The sequence below is a fragment of the Scylla paramamosain genome, chromosome 12 (assembly GCF_035594125.1).
Source record: "Scylla paramamosain isolate STU-SP2022 chromosome 12, ASM3559412v1, whole genome shotgun sequence".
Lineage (NCBI taxonomy): Eukaryota > Metazoa > Arthropoda > Malacostraca > Decapoda > Portunidae > Scylla > Scylla paramamosain.
The window spans coordinates 25,567,948-25,587,195 of NC_087162.1; the positions used below are offsets into that span (position 1 = coordinate 25,567,948).

The 19,248-nt window shown below is 41.8% G+C and overlaps 1 long non-coding RNA gene across 2 annotated transcripts in view; it reads left to right on the forward strand.

Annotated features, from left to right (window-relative positions):
* Positions 1-17,622, forward strand: part of LOC135105946 (uncharacterized) — a 25,204-nt gene extending 7,582 nt beyond the window's left edge. The window contains exon 3 of one of the 2 annotated variants that reach the window (XR_010271070.1): positions 17,304-17,622. This is a non-coding gene — a long non-coding RNA (uncharacterized LOC135105946). The remainder of the gene's footprint in view (positions 1-17,303) is intronic. The other variant, XR_010271072.1, reaches the window with a different exon arrangement.
* Positions 17,623-19,248: the final 1,626 nt, after the last annotated feature.

Here is a 19,248-nt window from a genome sequence, read left to right on the forward strand (position 1 = left end):
TATCTTCTTCCATCTTCCTTCATATTCCTATCTTTCTTTCTTGTTTCTTTTCCTCTTCGTTTACGCCTCATAATATTTTACTGCCTTTCCGTGCATTTTCGTCAAGTTCATCTCTTTCTTCTATTATCCTTTCCTCCTTTCATGCTCACTTTCCCTTCCGTTCCCATCTGCTCTCCTTTTTCTTCCATTGGCATTTTTCTTCCTTCCTTTTGCTCCCCTTTTCTGGCACTCCACTATCCCTTCTGTGTTTTAGTCTTCTCAGTTTCATTTCATATGTAGAACAGATTCCTTAAATTCTATTCTCCGTTTTCTTTTCACTCTTCCTCCTGTATCTCTTATCTAGCATCCTCTCCCGCTGTAGTCTCCCCTGCAAACAACTGCTCCTACATTCCACACCTATTTTTTTCCCCTTGTCTTACCCTAGGACATGCCATTCTCAGTAAAAGTCAGTCGTTTATTTATTTATTTATTTATTTTGTGTAAGGGATTTATTAAAAAAATTGAAAATATTTTGTAGAGCCTTTATAAAATAAGATATCATAAAGATTTCAGTAAAATGAAAACTCGGGTGAAAACTTCAAGAAATATAATAGTACAGGCAAAAAGAAATCGAAAAGTGAAAAAGTTGACGCCCATTGCAAAGAAAACAACGTTAGCGTGAAATAACAGAAAAATACGAAACGAAAATCTTAAAAGGTTACTGACTAAAAGAATAAAGAAAGCATGAATTTTTTTACACTCACTGTTTGGGAGCAACAGTCGCCAGCTTGCCGCGGAGCTGAGCCCAGGTGGACCAAAGCGCCGCCACCACCACCACCACCACCTCTGCCAACGCCACCACACCTGTGCCTCCTCCGTGACCCAAGTGAGTGCTTTGGCGCCACTGTGCGGTAGTTTGTCACGCGGCTGCCTCCCTTCATAGCCACTCCACTGAGGCTTGAGTGTGGCGATGAAAGCTTCAACGATCATGCAGGTGTACGGGTTTGCGCGCGCGCGCGCGCACACACACACACACACACACACACACACACACACACACACACACAGACACACACACACACACACACACACACACACACACACACACACACACACACACACACTTACCAAAACAGTCACACACACTCTGTTAAGGGAAGGTTTTATCTCCTGTTTACTCTGTTTTTTTCTGTTTCTTCCCGAGCCTCCACAGCGAGCGGTGAAATTTACATATGTTTGAGGCTGTATGCAAATACTTCCTTTTTAGTGATTATCAAAGAGAAATCTGGCCGAGGCATCTGCTGCTTGTTGGGGCTGGCGGGGCGTCTGGATGGGAGTGAAGGGGCGTGCACTGGGAGGGCAGAGTTACGGGATGGCGGTGGGAAGGGGAAGGGAATGGTGTTGTGTAGTAAAATGTGATGTTTGTATTACTGCTTCTCTTGCTACCAGTGGTGATGATACTGCTGCTGATGATGGTGGGTACGATAATCATGATATTAATAATAATAATAATTGTATATAGCAACTGTGAGTGTGTATTAATATTAATAATTGTATATAGGTACTGTGTGTGTGTGTGTGTGTGTGTGTATATATATATATATATATATATATATATATATATATATATATATATATATATATATATATATATATATATATATATATATATATATATATATATATATATATATATATATATATATATATATATATAATGAAAGGATGCACAAGATAATTTTATTGACCATAAGTGCACTGCATGCCGGGGAAAAAAGGCTCTTACAAATCCTGAAATTCCAAACTTAGAGGCAACCTGTAATACACACGGCTGCGGCATGACTATGAAGGCAAATTTATGAAAGTTAATTGTACAGATACTCTGTGCAAATAATCGTAATTGGAAAAAGAATATATACGTTTTGTCTTGTAGCCACGATGTAGACTAAAGCACACCAAGGCAGATATTTCAGAATGAGAGCTTTAGCAGAGGAATTTTAATCCTGTCAGTAATTTCAGACTTATTTGATAATCTGATACAAGATTTCCTATGCTGAAATCAGAGATCATGACCCGGATTTGTTATCTTCTTGTTACTAATCCTTAGCACCACGTGTAGAATTTTGTACAAGATTTTTAAAGCACTTTTTTTTTATGATTTGGTGAGATGCAAGCTCATGCAGCGTAATAGTACAGCTGCAGGTGTTCCCTTGTCTTGTATAAGTAGATATCATTGGACCACTAGCAGTCTGTTCCTTTGGCATCGCTTCCAGCCATTTCACTAGATTCTTCCAGTATGAGTTAACGTTGACCACACCTGCTCCACCTGCCGCTCCCTCCCGCGTCCAGGCAGCAGTCACTCACCCGCGAACACCCGAAAGACTTCCTTGGTGCTCGTTTTTACACACATCTTCTGCACGTCATTCACGACAAAGTCAAGGTTTAATGCTTCGTACCCAGTTCTCCTCCAACAGAAGTGTGTTTTGCATCACAATACGGTAAAGTAGGCGCCTGCTATAAGCTGTGTGAAGCGTCGCAGCTCAACTCAGTCTCCTTGGCCTTTGAGCTTTTGGAAGATAAATAAATATCATAGCACTCGCGGCTGACCGACATCCGGGTTACCTGCTTACCTGTTTACCTTACTCTGTCGCAGGAGAGGTACACACTGAATACCCCGGAGAGGATTTCCACTTAGGCTTCCTGATCAGTTTAGGTCGGTTTCTAATAATTCTATCGGATTTTAGATTATAATGGAAAGATTGACGAGGGCGCCACGAAGGCAATGGAGTACATGTCATCTCCCAGGCCAGGCTGACCAGTGCAACACACAGTACTATACCTCAAAGACTTCCTCGGCCCCGCTCTCGTATTAGTTCACGCCGGCTGAGTTCTGTAACTTGCCTCTGAGTTACAAATCCTGGCGCGGTGTGAAGGATGTACACACCCTGATGCTGTTTAAGGCTTGCTGCATTTAATACTTCGCTTACCGATCTGACGTCCGCATTCACCCCAGTGTCTCCCACGCGGCGCTGAGCAGACCATCAAGGCCACGCCATATACTTAACGGTTTGCATAAAAGGAAACATCCGAATTCTTCTTTACAAACTAACGGAATTGTGTACGTCACATTTCAGCTCATGCGTGGCCTCACTCGAGTGGAATATGGCGCCACTTGCACGATGTAAGCGCCGCCTTCTCCTCTAAACAGAAGAGGTGAAAGGAGAAAACGATGTCTCTTGTGTCAAAATGACGCGGCTTCCTTGGTTTTCAGTCAATTTTAAGGCTGCTCAAGCTCATTCGTTTTCATTTGTATGCAAATAAGGCACAAGTCAACTCACGCCACAGTGTCTCGGCGGGTGGCGGGGACAGGGAGTTGCATCACTACCTTGGCTGCACCGCGCCACCCCGGGAACTCCAACACACACCAGGATAAGTCGCTTAAATACAGGACACTAAGGACACCTGAGATGGGAACCAGTTTTGCACACCACTCGTTGTCCTCTTTTTTTTTTTTTTTTTTTTTTTTTTTTTGCTTGGGTTGTTTTGAAAAGTAACGGTGTACCCTGGTGTGCAGTAAAACAGATAAGTAGATAAATAGACAGATAGGTATAGGTAGATAGATAGTTAGATAGATAGGGCATCGTGCCACCATGTGGGATAAAGCGAAAGCAGAGCATGAGCGGCTGAAGGCCTTAGGTATTAAGCAATTTGGGTCTATGAGGGGCCATCAGCAGCCTGAAAGGTGTGAGACAGCGTCGTAAACTTGGAAGTATAGTGACGGAAATCAGAAACAATGAGGAACTTAGGAAAGGAGAAAAACTTGCCCAATTTCAAAAGAGTACTCAGTTATTTTATTAGAGAGCCGTCCAGCAGTTTTGGCGGCGTATGATTCTTGATGAGTTGGAGATTCGGTCATATCATCAGCTTTATCAGTGCTTCAGAAGGAACGCTTGGGATGATAGCAAGATGAAGCCCAAGATATACTCCATAATGCAGGTATACGCCCCAGTGTCTCAGCGCAGATGAGGAAATTGAGACATTAGGACTGCGAAGATTTTACACCAAGAAAGCGCCAAGTGCATTATATTTATTAGAGACATTCGTGCCAAGACGGGCAAAAATGAAAATAGAAAATGGAGTCCTGGAGAAAAAGCTTTTGTGATAAATTGTTAATCGACTCGATGGAAATGTACGAATGGAAAGTTTTTAGAATGTCCTTGGAAAAAAAAAAGAAGGCTGGAAATGAACTTAAAGGATTCCAGATTGAGTTGAGATCATTTTGCACACGTCAATAAAGAGGCAAAGGCATCAAATTAAATAACAACCCACATAAAGCGAAGTGACCACATATTAAGAGACTTGACAAACTTTCAGCCTCAAAGAATAAAGGAGCAAATCAATCATCAAAAGAAAGCAAAAAATCCATCCAGATCAAGAAACTATCATGCACATGACGAGACTCCCTGAGTGTTTCCAAGCAGAGGACACAAAGATGGACATACTAATACTTGAATAACGTATAAAATTAGCATCGAGAAGTGAGCTTAGTCTACAAATGCTACTGTTCCTTCAAAACTATTTACACGTCTGAAAGCTATTTTCTGAAAGCTCGATATACATATTGAAATAAAGAATAAACCATCGGATATTTCCAGACGACAACATCTTAATCATAGGAAAAAACAGTGTGATTCTAAAAAAAAATGTTGTGACAAGACAGGAGACGATGGATTAAGATTGAAAAGCTTCCATTATAAACTTGGCTGAGACTGGCAACGCGCGAGGACGCAGAGAAAGTAATATAGTCTTTCCGTAGTAGTAGCAGCAGTAGTAGTAGTAGTAGTAGTAGTAGTAGTAGTAAACAGCAGCAGTAAAGAGAGAGAGAGAGAGAGAGAGAGAGAGAGAGAGAGAGAGAGAGAGAGAGAGAGAGAGAGAGAGAGACGTTATTTTGTGGTTATTTAGTTATATTCTCTGGTTAAGTAAAAAAATCCTGAAAAGCTTGGATATTCGCCACGAGGGAGGAAGGCCACCCACCTGAAGCAAACGCACCTTGTCCAATCTGGTTATGATTACTCCTGATAATTCTAGACAATTACTTACATCTTAGCCTGACAAGCTGGATTTACCTGTCGACGGAAGAAAACCCAAATGAAAATTAAATCAATTCACCTTGAAATTACACATTAGATTTGCACATCTCGAGACACGCTACAGGTTCAGATTCTCTTAAGCACCGAGGAATGAGCTTGTTAGGGGACTATTTTACTGGAGTTTTCTGATTATTCACCATGAAAAAAAAAAAAGAAACGCTGCTGCTCGTTCACACAAAGCACCCTCGGGAACTCAGAAGTCTTCAACCTTCCTCTCGGTGGCCGCAGGGAGTGATGGGAGTGGCGGGAGAGTCTGTTCCGGTCACTGCACTTCTAAAATAGCATCCTGTACTGCATTGAGCACTGAGCACTGAGAACCTTAGGGGTAAAAAAAAAAAAAAAAGAAAGAAAAAACATGGAATTAGAATGCTGCACGTAACAGGGTAGAATGACTTGAACACACCTGAGCTTCTGACTCTGATCCTCACCTGTCCACGCCTGTGTCTGCCTGCGTGCTACCTGTCTCACCTGAAAGGACAGAAGTCACCGCATCTCCTCCACTTTTTTTCATTGTTTACATAATCTGTACAAGAAGGAAGTTTGTTTGAATTTATTATTTGACCCTCTGAGTTAAGCTTGATATGATATATGGGTGCAGGATGAGTGCAATTTTGTAATTTTGAAAGACGCGACAGGCAGCAATTAGAGTGATAAAGTAGTCAAGCTCTTTTTAGTACTTCTGATTACACTTTCCTCAATAAAATCGTTTAGGCTTGTTCAGTTAAGGCGCGCCATGTAGTTATGAGCAATTTAACGTTTAAGTGTAACCTGATAACATTAGTTTATGCTGAAGCTTTACTGATCATGGGAAAATTTTTCTTCTTATACGTAGAAACTTTAGGGATGAGATGGTAGAGATGGAAGCAGTTTACATTACCTTTACACGTCCCTATGAATACACACATACACGTTTTCTTTTGATATGTATAGGACTAATATTCTGTAGATCAATCTCTTATCGTCACATCACTTCCTCTTATGACGCCTAGGACTAATATTCTGTAGATCAATCTCTTATCGTCACATCACTTCCTCTTATGACGCCTCTACTCATACCACAGTCCCTGCACGCTTTCATTTACGTATTCGTCTCCATGTGGTGTGCCAGCGTTTTTTAGGCTGTCTGATGTGTCCAGGACGTTGTCTGGTTTCTTTATCTCGTTGCAACCTCCAGAGCACTGCCAAAGTGGAAGGATCTGTTTAACAAAAACCCCACACACACACACACAACACAGACACACATAGAGACACACACACACACACATAGACACACACACACACATAGACACACACACACACACACACACACACACACACACACACACACATAGACACACACATAGACACACACACACATAGACACACACATAGACACACACACACACACACATAGACACACACACACACACACATAGACACACACACACACACACATAGACACACACACACACACACACACACACACACACACACACACACACACACACACACACATAGACACACACACACACACACACATAGACACACATACACAAACACAGACACACACACACACACACAGACACACATACACACACACACACACACACACACACATAGACACACACACACACATAGACACACACACACACACACACACACACACACACACACACACACACACACACACACACACACACTGTTGCGTCTGACTGGAGCCTAAGGAAGCTAATTCAGATATAATTTTATTATCTTATCAGCTAATGACACGTTGTTTGTCTTTATCTTCAGAGATTTACCTTACTCTGCCTCGGCCTCTGGTTCTGTGGTTCACACCCTCCTCCCTCCCGCGGCAAGGCCGAGGGATACAATCTTGTGGTTTACAAAAGATGTAAATTGTACTCAACAGATCGAGCAACAAGGGATCAGCGCGAATAAAATACGAGACAAATGCTTGGAGATATTATCGGTTGTGAATTATTTGAATGTCCGGCTTGTTTGTCCTTCAGTCTCGCCTCAGTGGCAGGTGCGAGAATTTCTTATATTCAGCAAACCTTTACTTACACTGCACCTGAGTTATGACTATCAAAGCTACGTGCTTCTATCGGAAAAATCAGTCTTTTATAAATATCTTCATTTTCATCGGTAAAGCCACGTACTGGGCAATCTCCTGCTGCATACCGTGGTATATCTAAACGTGGTGGTCTGGGAAACGGCTTTATTTTGTTGGCTGTTGAGTTTGTGGAGGATTTAGCACTGCTGATAAGTGGGTGGAGGATTTGGAAGTGTTAATGCTTCGAAAATAACGATAAAATTGTCAAAACTCCGACTGTTTCCAGCATGATAGACACTGACGCAACAGTTTTAACATACCAAGCACTGCAGCCTGAACTACTCGCGGCTCCTGCTTGGTTAGAAGGTTCAGAGTTTTGAATATTACCTGTTTTTTTTTTCCCTAGAGAAGATGAGACGCTCCTGCAGCACGTTACACAGTTACACACATTTATGGAGATGACAGTGCGTGGACTTAGGGCATTGCATCTGGGTTTCTACTCGGAGGAAAGTATACATTTTACTTGGAGAAAATATACATCGAAATATTTCATTCCTTTATGAAAATGAAAGAACGAAGAATATAGGGGGTAGCGCATCTAGACTAAGAGTTGCTAATGAGAGGAAAAATTCACAGTTACTTTTATATTCATGTAATATTTTGTTTTGAGTTTTATTTGTCAGATCAAACCCCCCTCTGCGTATCTCCTCTTGTCGCTGTCTTTCATAACCCATCTGTCTCAATGGTAACGCTCTCAATTTCCTTCCCGAGACGAGACAACTGAGGTCATGCAAAGTGACCGTGTCTAAGAAGGAAGCGCACTGTCTATCTCGCCCTCGGAAATTCTCGTTTTACCAGTTATGTATTTTTCTTTAGATGTATATTGAAAGGAATCCTACCGTGTCATAAGGCGGTAAAATACAGATATTGGAAGAGAAATAATGCAGCTGCCAGTATCATGTTGCTCAATGTTAGAAAGCACACAGGTGTTGTTAAACCTCAATTTGTTTCGGTATAAAAGCATTTTGCAATGTTCTCTTGGATTTTTTTTAACACTGAAGAAACTCCTTTCTCCGATTCGAGGAAAATCGAGACAAAACTCCAAATAAAGTTAATGAGAAATTCTAGTCCCCATTATCGCTGTTAAAATTAAAACAAAGAAAATAATAATAATAACTCGACGAAAACACCGCCTAGTAGTGAAGGTCTTGTTTTGTTCGAGTGTCAGCACTGGTGTCAGTTTACTGGGAAAAGTTAAATTATATAATGCATTACTTGAACATACAAGCACTTTATTTATTCCGTCCATGAATTGTGTCGTTGTTCAAATTTTTCCTAGTTTTGTTATACTCAATAACTTTCAATTTATTAATTCATTTATTCCTGATTCTATTTTCTTTTACATTTTCCCAGATATTTTTTTCTTGTTACTTTCCTCCTTGCAATTGACTTGGAGATGAGGTTGAGAGTATTTGGAAGTTGCAATGAGAGGTGGGTTGGTCAGTCGATCAGTTCATTTCCAGGAAAACAAATACTCGACTTACTGTGCACGATATTCAACATGTATCACGATCCAACCCAGAGAAAACGACTTCCAAAACAGTCTTCCCTTTCTCCCGTATTTTTATATCAGTTTTTTTTTTTTTTCTCTCCTCCTTTTCTTCTATCTTCTTCCTCTTCCCTCTCACCTGCTTTTTTTTTCTGCCTTCACCTCCTTTTCTTCTTACCCCTTCTTATATCTTTCTTGTTCATATTCTATTTGTTCTTGTTCTTCTTTCTTTCTATTTTATTTTATTTTCTCTTTTCTTTTTTTCTTTCCTCCTTTTCTTTATTCTTTCCTCCTTTTCTTTTTTCTGCTTTTTCTTCTCTTTCCTTCTTCTCCACTTCCATCACCTCTTCCGCATTCTCCTTTTTTCCTCCTTCTTCTTCTCCTCCATCATCTCTCTCACACACTCCTTTTCTCCTGTTTTTTTCTTTTACCTTCCCTCCTTCTTCTGCTGCTGCTTCTTTTCCTCTTCCTTGTTTTCTCCTTTCCTCCTCCTCCTCCTGCTCCTGCTCCTGCTTTACCTTCTCCTGCTTCGCTGCCATTCCTCACCTTATTGTTTTCTTTTTATTTGTCTCCGCCAGGAATAATTTTGCACTACCCGCGTCATACTATTGTTAGTGTGACTCTTTCTTCACTCTCCTCTGTGCCACAAAGACCTATTGTGCTGCAGTACGAGTGGAGATTAGCACCAATAATATCACTTTTTTTCTCTCTACTTCTTTTCAAAATGTATGATGGCCAAGATTCTTCTCTTTACTTTTTGGGATCTAAGACAGAAAGCTGCTCCACTTGAAAGGGATAACTGTTGAAGATTAGTTTTGTTTTATTGTTCGTTATGTAGTGGTGGGACGAAGAGAGGGATAGGAGGAGGAGGAGGAGGAGGAGATCCATGGACGTAACATAATTTTCATTTTATTTTTGTTCATTCAGTTCTTCCTCATTTCGTATTTTTATTTATTTATTTCTTCTTCTTTTTTTTTTGCATTTTTCTTTATAAAACTACATGCAACATACACAACCTAATAATTCCTCTTGTGCATTTACCTCAACACATTTCAAAACTAATTATCCTTTCCTAAAAACCGATTTTCATTTTACGTAAAATTTCCAAACCATTTCAGCCCATTTCTCTCGTCGCCGTTCGTTGTGCAACCCTTGTCTTTGTCTTTTCATATCTTATCATCCACATTTATAAGCTTTCGATCACAACCATTCAAGCAGTAAACGTAATTAATGACAAATTTCACAACTACAAACTTTTCTTTGATGCAATGACGCCCTTTTGAGGCCTACCGAGGGAAGTTGCCGACACAATAGCTCAGCGGTCACAAGGAGCTCTCGGGATCTGTGGTTGTGGCGTAATTTTGACATGACAGATACTTGTGCAGACCTTTCTTTAACGTGGCTGCCTTTCTGTATTGATCAGTGAAGGATAAAGACTCGTATTCTTAATTAAACGTTTTAATCTTTCATGAGGACTATTTTCAAAGGCCACAGAAATGAGGAACTAATTTCTTTTTTTTTTTCTTTCATAAATTATATAGAATTCATGTTAAACTTGCCATTAGAATCATGAAAACATTTTTTAAATCCACAATATCATTCACTGGATTTCGTTAGAAGTTATGGGCATGAGGTCCCTAAATGTTTAAGAGTACCGTGTAAGGAGCAGCGTAGCAAATGTCACGTCACTGCAACGCCTGCTAAAATTTATAAATGTCGTGATATTGTAATGTTTCATAATTTCCTGATATTTTTACCTCGGACTAAGCCAGTAGTCAAGAAGCAAACATTATTACAAGGCAACTCTACGATGGTCAGACTCTAATTTTTCGTGTATGTCAATTTCCTCTCTACGTATATATAAATTAAAGAGACCAAAAGTAAAAGCAAGAGCAATAAACGAGTACTGTCTGATGTGATGTAATTCCACACACGAGTACATTTAATAGAGGAAAGCTTCTTTATTGCATACATGTTCTTCTCTTCATGTTCTGAGGCATCTCAATTTATTGGCTTTAAATTTTCTGGTGGACCTGATCAATGATGTAATTCTTCGTAAAAAAAATATAGCAAATAAAAAAGGGTTTCGACTTTTAGATATAAGATTTATTAGTACGTGTTTTCTTTAGCCTTCTTTTAGTTCTTGTTCTTGTACTCCTCCTCCTCCCTCAACCACCAAGACCACCACCACCATCACGACCACCACCACCATCACGACCACCACAACAACCACTACCACCACCACCACCAACCACCACCACCACCAACCACCGCCGCCACCACCACCACCACTACCACCACCACCACCTCCCGCCGCCTGCCAGGGTCTCGTCTCAGGTGACCCTAGCTAGTGGGCACACCTGTGATGCATGACCATTGTCCACTGATAGCTACGTCAGCAGTCCTGCGCCCCTCTTGCAGGTATTCTTGGTGACCTTAGGACGACCCACCGCGGGATGCAGGCAGACCGCATGTAGTCACTGTGTTTGTTTATTGGTTTGCTTTGTATATTTCCTTGTGTGCATGAAGTCTGTCCTTGTTTTATCTATTTGTTTATTTATTTAAGCGTATTTTTATTTATTTATTTATTTATTTATTTATCCTTTTTTTTTCCTTGGGGAGAATGCAGTTAGCAGCAATAAACGGGTTTTAGATTTTTTTTTATTTGGTTATTTAAGTCTTGTTTATACTTAAAAAGATAATGTTCGATTTGATTAACACACACACACACACACACACACACACACACACACACACACACACACACAGTTTATGCTCATGCAGGTGCCTGAGTTCATTAATGGTGGCGTGTACTGAGGTCATGCAGGTGTGTGTGTGTGTGTGTGTGTGTGTGTGTGTGTGTGTGTTTGTGTGTGTATAGATGTAGGTGAGGGGATGCTTGCAGAAGAGCACGGGTGAAGAGAGAGAGAGAGAGAGAGAGAGAGAGAGAGAGAGAGAGAGAGAGAGAGAGAGAGAGAGAGAGAGAGAGAGAGAGAGAGAGAGAGAGAGAGAGAGAGAGAGAGAGAGAGAGAGAGAGAGAGAGAGAGAGAGAGAGAGGTTGGGGGGGGGAGGAGAAATGATAGAGAAAAAGAAATGAACGTAAGAAATGGGAAAGACAGGACCATCCACTTCCTCATCTGCGGGTTGTTAGTCTCAGGTGACAGCCACAGGTGCTGCTTGTGGCTGAGGGCAGTGGCTGAGGGCAGTGCAAGGTGCAGGTCGTCGACACTTGTGACTATCGTCGTAACATTCTATATCGAGAACATCCTGTAAACCCAAGCAAGGAGATAAGTTTTCTTTCCCCTTGAAAAAACGCTAGCACCCTTTACTTGTAGTTGTTGTTGGTGCTGCAGGTGGGAACGTAAGGCCCTGCGAGCTACTTGATCTTCCTCTCTAATCGTCTTATTTTGTATTGTAGTCCATCTCAAGGGGGCCAGTCTGGTGTCACGGGGGTGTGGTGAACGTTGCGAGCGTCATAACCAATTTTACCAAAGCACAACCACGCACAAGCACAGTAAGGGCTCGGCATGCACGTGTGATAGAGCCAGGGTCACCTTAACGCTGCGTAGCTATTGCCTGCTGGGGGTACAAGGGCTGAGATGAGGCGAGACACGTTCAAAAATGGAAATGAAGTCTGAAGTTTTACATACGGTGTTTGTGCGAGCACTTTTATTATGAATCTCTGTGCGGACGCTATCTTTTCCAAGGCAGATATTGATTTAAAGTTATATTAAGTTAGTAGTTTAACTGGCAATATTTTAGGGCAATGTTCATCCAACCATCAATTTCCTCACACTTTCGCTCAAACTTAGAGAAAGAAATTGGCAGGAATTCAGAGGTTGAGGCGTCACGTCCGCCCACCACATGGCAGGGCGGCGCTCCGAATGTCCAAGTGGTTGCATCATAATCGCAACATTCCGGAATACAAATAGTTCAGAACGCAGTGACTGATGCACCAGGCCCAGTGTATCCGAGGGGCGTCCACGTGTAGACTCATACATAATAGTGATTTGGTGGGTGCCAGACGCGACCTAGCCACACAGTCCCCCAGCTGCACCCAGCGAGCGAATCGGTGCCACCCCTTGAATCTCAATCGCCGAGTAAATAATCATGTTGTAAGCAAGACGGGATCTCGGCCAGACGTCTCCTGTGATTCAAATTGAAAATACGAATGTGGAGTAGGAAGAGAACAGCAGCTCTCGCCACGGCAATGCTAAACAACTGCGTCACTGTCAGGTGCAATGCCTGGAGGCAATCGAAGAGAATCACGCAGTTCTCTTTTTTTTTTTCTGATACACTGAAGTAACGTCATAACCAGATATTTATAGTGGGTACTCAAGACGTGTAATTATAAAAAAAAAAAAAAAAAAGACAAGTGGTAGCCTTTAAGAAATCCATAAGTATTGAGTGAGAAAATTATCAGACTTCTTGCGTCAAATAACCAGGCTCAATTTTTATGGCGGTTCTTCTTATAATTACAAGTATTAGAGAATCAAGTGCTTCCAGGAGGGTAAGCACGTTTCTTTGAGGTCAAACTTTAAACTCAGGACAAGAAAAAAGTGCCAGGGGAAGAATTTACAGTGGTGGCAGAGATCTTTACGTCAGCCGTGAGAGAAGGAATAGGAGCATCACAGCCAAGAGTTAGGTGACGCAGAAACCTGAGAGGGACAATGTAAGCGATGTTTCCTATATTTATTTTGTGATTTTCTTTAGTCTTATCACTTACCTATTCCACCACCACCACCACCACCACCACCACCAAACACTTGTAAACTCACCTACAGGTACTGTTAGGTGTAAATTACATCTTTCAGTTCTTAAGTGTTTTTATTTTTTTTTCTCTCAAATGTAATACTTAACGCATTGTAATATAGTGAAGTCAAACAGTCTAGCATCAAAGGCCTTTTGCTGCAGCTTTTGAAACCGCGTGTTGCTCCTTGGAGAAAAAAAAAAAAACGCTAATAGTATCTCTCATCTATCATACTTAATCGGTTGCCTCTACTTCAATACCTTTAATATTAACACTCTTACCAAGTTTCCTTCACTCACACGCTGATTCTCTCACTCCTGCATGCCTTTCCCGAACCCTTCCCACCTTCTACCACAAATCACACCTCACACCATGCACCTCATGCCTTTGACTCCCAACCCCAAACCACCTCAAAGGACTTGCTGTTCTGTCAGTGGAATGAAAATATACGTAGACCAAGAAAAAATATACATGATGGGGAAGTAATATTGGTTACACATGAACACCTGGGGCGCAGACGACAGGTGATGGGAGGGAGGGAGGGAGGGAGGGTGAGAGGGAGGGTTGAAGAGAGGGTGGGATGGATGTGGGGGGAGAGGGTGGAGGGAACAAGCCACCTGCTCCATTTGCTTTTAGTGTTGATGTCACTCCTAATGCTTATGAATTGCTTGTGTGTGTGTGTGTGTGTGTGTGTGTGTGTGTGTGTGTGTGTTTTGTATGCCAGTAGCGTTCTCCTGGCAATTGATAGTGTCGTTCATCAGTAGACACACACACACACACACACACACACACACACACACACACACACAAACCGATTTAATTCACCTGTACCATCCTCGCCTATCACTCCCCAGGCTAAGGATCGCGCCCCTGGGTTCAAGATCCTACTAAAGGTTCCTAAAGACTTCCCTGATGAGCGAGCTGTTACCGTCCCCCTGAGCAAGTGAATGGGGCAGGTGGTGCGTAGGTAGCCTCACCCTTATCACACTATATGAGCTCTGTAACCTCTCTTTGGGGGAAGATAATGGTAGTTGCAGGTGATCACGAATCTAACATGTGATTCTCAAGACCGTGGTGGGGTTGGTGAATTTACACACACACACACACACACACACACACACACACACACACACACGTACGTCTCGTTTTCTATCTCAACCTCTTTACACAAGCAACATGTTTCTGTCTTGCCTCACCTGGTTTACGAGAGAGAGAGAGAGAGAGAGAGAGAGAGAGAGAGAGAGAGAGAGAGAGAGAGAGAGAGAGAGAGAGAGAGAGAGAGAGAGAAGACGGGATGCTGCTGCAGTCAAGTGAATAAAATTAATATTGTGCATTGCCCCAGGAAGTCAAATCCGTACTATTAAGAACACAGTCATTCATGAAAAACTCTTAGCAAGTTGAATTTTATTTGGGTTGCTAACTCGTTCCGATTTTCGTTTTTTATTTTTTTATTCCAAAGTTTAAAGCGTTTTTTTTTTTTTTACCTTATTGCTTTGAGCCTCGCAATATACTAGTCTCCTCAGCAATTAGTCTTTTTTAGCCTCCTCCTCCTCCTCCTCTTACTTCTCCTTAAATATATCCTCACTTAAAAAAAAAAAAAAATATGTATATACGAAACGGTGGCGATGAACTAACGACCCATAATTCTCACGTCAGTAACAGGCAAAGTGTTCGAGATAATTATGTGGGGCAGAGACGTCAAGTTTTCACGAGACTATTAATTTTAGACAACCAATACCAGGACTCGGGAACAGTCACTCCTGCCGCTGCTGCCTAACTAACCTGCTGGCTTTCTTCATTACTGGTATTATGAAGGCTGTGACGCTCAAATGTCCAGCCTCGTGATGTAACATTAGCTTAGTGTGTGTATTTTATTGATTCAAGCTAATGGTGCTTCTCAGGGCGTGTGTTCTGTGCTATTAACTCCTTCAATGATATGGTTGTTAATTGTTAATAATCAGAGCACTAAAAAAAAAATGTTATCAGAGAGAGAGAGAGAGAGAGAGAGAGAGAGAGAGAGAGAGAGAGAGAGAGAGAGAGAGAGAGAGAGAGAGATGGATGCCTTAATATCCTTTGGGCTAAAGAAGTATTATAGAGAATGTAGTTCAAAAATATTAAAAAAAAAAAATTGCAGGTAATTATAGAAAAAATAGTTTAATATCGATTAGGTTAAAAAGTAATGCAAGACAAGACAGAAGGACTGACGATAAAAGCGAAAATAGGAGCAGGATGGAAAGGAAATTATTAAACAAGAGGATCGAATACCATTAAGAAAAAAAAAAAAAATCCGTAAAAGATTCCAACTCAATTTCTGTGGCGAAGAAAACATGACATTCCGTGAGGACTTGATAAGGATCTTCAAATATTTTAACGCGAGGAATTTAGACACACTGATCACTTAAAGATATGTGAACTCAGAACCAGTGCATTGATGGGAAATATATGTAATGAATATTAGCAACTAGATACATAGGATTTTTCTCTCAAATCACACAGTCATACATCAGAACAGGTTACAAACGGAAGCTGCTTACAACATATATTAGTACATATAAAAATCACTTGGGTAAATAGTTGGAAAATAAATGAGATGGAAGTTAACATTAAGCGTTCATCCAGACATTCTGACAAACCACAAGAATGCGACCTTGTCTATACTTATTTGCCATTTTCTTGATTCCCCGCAGGAACCTGATTGCTCTTCACTTCTCGGCCTATCCTTTACTTCCCAATGTGTCTCTTTTGGTTTTACTGTTCAGTTGAATTTGTGGTTTATTTACTTATAATATACTTCTTTTTTTTTTTTAAGTGTAGAAGCATCCTTTTTCTCTGACCTATTAAAATTTCCATGTTTTGTTCTGGTTTAACTGTTGAATTGAATTTATGGCTTAGTTACGTATGATATTTCTTTGGTTTAGAAATATCTTCTTTCTCTGACCCATTAAAGTTTCCATGCGTTTTCTCTCCAGCTCTTGCATTTTATTTGGTAATGTTACAGAATGTAGGTGAGAAGACTTTTCATGTTTTCCTCTTCATTTTACAAAGTTATAATAAGAAAAATAAAGTATAGATCAGTATGTTCGAGCTTGTATATAAACATTCAGGTAATATGCTTTCTATTTCCGTCTTTGTCTTTTTCCGGTTCCTTGTATACATCCCTATCCCTCATATTCATCATCCTGTTTCTTTTCCTAGTGTTCATTTTACTCTTGACTCGTGGTCTGATAGTTTGTTCTCACATCCGCTCTACGCTCCAACTCCATAGACAAAACGAGTCGTGTTCATGCGGGTTTCTATCTGTAGAATTATTGTTAAACTACGACTAGAATCTAGAAAACGTCCTTGAAATGCTCAAAATACCATCCACTACAGCTTCCTACTTAATGTAAAATGATGGTGGCGTTCTTATAAATATGCTTTCCTGTTGATATAGAATTCTTGTTAAGGTATCACTAGTGTTGTTCTTGTAAATATATTTTGTTGTTGATGTAGAATTCTTGTTAAACTATCAATATTGGTGTTCTTAAAAATGTTTTCCTGTTGATACAGAATTCTTCTTAAACTATCACTAGATTGTTAAAGACGTCCTTAAAAGCTCAAAACAACTTTCACTACAGCTACCTGTTTAATGTAAATTACAAGGATATAATCAGTCGTGTTCTTATGAATTTTTTTTTCTGTTAATGATGTAGAATTCTCGTTAATTAACACTAGATATGAAAAACACCCTTGTAAACTCTAAATAACTTCTACTTCATCCTGTGAAATGTAGATGGGGGACGAATTTTTTAGGAATCTTTCATCTACAGTGTTCTTTCCTTCAATTTACCCCGTCTTGTGCAGTAGCAGCAGCAGCAGCACCCGGGGCCTCAGAGGAGACAGTGGGGCTGGCGGTCAGGTGTACACGGGAGCAGGTGTGCCGGGAAAGGTGACGCAACAATCACGATAACTTTGTACCACCTCAGAGGACGTGCGTCACTACCGGCCAGGAATGTGTGTCGGCCTTTGTGTGTGTGTGTGTGTGTGTGTGTGTGTGTGTGTGTGTGTGTACACTTATTTGTCCTTTGCTTCACTTTTTTTGTGTCTGCATGTGTTTGTATTTTGTGTGTCTGTTAGAGAGAGAGAGAGAGAGAGAGAGAGAGAGAGAGAGAGAGAGAGAGAGAGAGAGAGAGAGAGAGAGAGAGAGAGAGAGAGAGTTTGCAAAATGCGTGTAATTAAGCCATTAAACTATAAGTGGTATAAACATCTATCAATATTACACACAATAAATTAACAACAGTTTGTGTCGAAGTTCCAGAGATAATGCATGCCTATAATCGTATGCTAATGCGTGAGTGTGTGTGTGTGTGTGTGTGTGTGTGTGTGTGTGTGTGTGTGTGTGTGTGTGTGTCTGTCTGTCTGTCTGTCTGTGTGTGTGCGTGTGTGTTGTATGCCTCCCCTCTTGCGCACATCGTGTCCCCTGTGGCGTCAACGGTGATGCAAGAGAGGGGAACTGAAAAGGTTTTAGAGAGAAGAAGAATGCTAAGTAGGGGAAGGGGACAAATGAATAGCACTAATATGAGGGGGAAACTAAAGAACAACGATAATATTTCCTCTTTTTCCCTCACTTTTTCCCCCCTTACACTTACCACTAGTAAAGAAAAAAAAACGGGAAATCCTACGAGTAAACGAAGGGGAGACTAAAGAGAACGATTACACCAACTTAGACTTAAGAACTGAGACTAAAGAGGGGAACAGGAGAAAGGGAACGGCGCTGGCTCTTGTGTGGAAGGTCGTTGGATGTGAGTGAGTGTGGGGTTGGCGACTCTTAACAATAGCAGCTGTCGAGGGAAGAGGGGCGATGAGGGGAGTGGCGTTAAGCGTACTAATCCTTGCACCCATTTCCTGCACATCCCAGGTGGAATAACAGGTGTACTGGGGCTCGCGGCGCAGGTGGCGTGATTAATAAGAGGCTGTTAACGTGGTGTGTGTGTGTGTGTGTGTGTGTGTGTGTGTGTGTGTGCTAGAGAGAGAGAGAGAGAGAGAGAGAGAGAGAGAGAGAGAGAGAGAGAGAGAGAGAGAGAGAGAGAGAGAGAGAGAGAGAGACCTTTAGTTAGTGCAGCACGTGTCATTGTTTCCCTTCAGATAAATGCCGTGGAGTTTGTCGCCTCGTTCCCTCTTGACACCGTTCCGTGGCATCTGCGTCTTGGCGAGTCATGAGCTTGGGGGCGAGAACATACGTACATACAGACGCGAGGGAGCGAGTCTTGAGGCGAGAGTGACTGTTGTGAGGGCGTGGTAAGGGTGGGCTTAGAGTGTGGGCGACATGAGGGCGTGAACGTTGGGTATGTGGGCGGGACGAGACGAGGGTGAGGGCGGCAAAGGCCATGAGGGCGTGAGTGTGTGGGGTGGGTATTGTCCTAGGCGGGGAGGGACAACATGCGTCTGTTTTCGGCTAAGTGGCCTGGCAGGTGTCTCGGCGCCGGTCTGTCCCAACACGACACTCCTCCCTCCTCTGCTTCCCTCCTTCCCTGCTCCTCTGCCCCGCGTGCCCTTCATGCAGCCAGTGGGGGAGGGCGAGGGGAAGAGAGGGTGAGAGAAGGAGAGGGGACAAGTGGACAGGCAAGTGACGAGGGGAACGAGGGACGATGATGAAATGGAAAGTCAATAGAAAGGAGACGGTTGTGAAAGACTGGCAGGTTGGGGCGCTGCGAAACTCGAGGTGACGATGATGGCGACGTGCTGGCGCTGGAAAATGCTTGGGAGAGGTGAGAGGGAATAATGCCTATCATGAGAGGTGGTGAGAGGT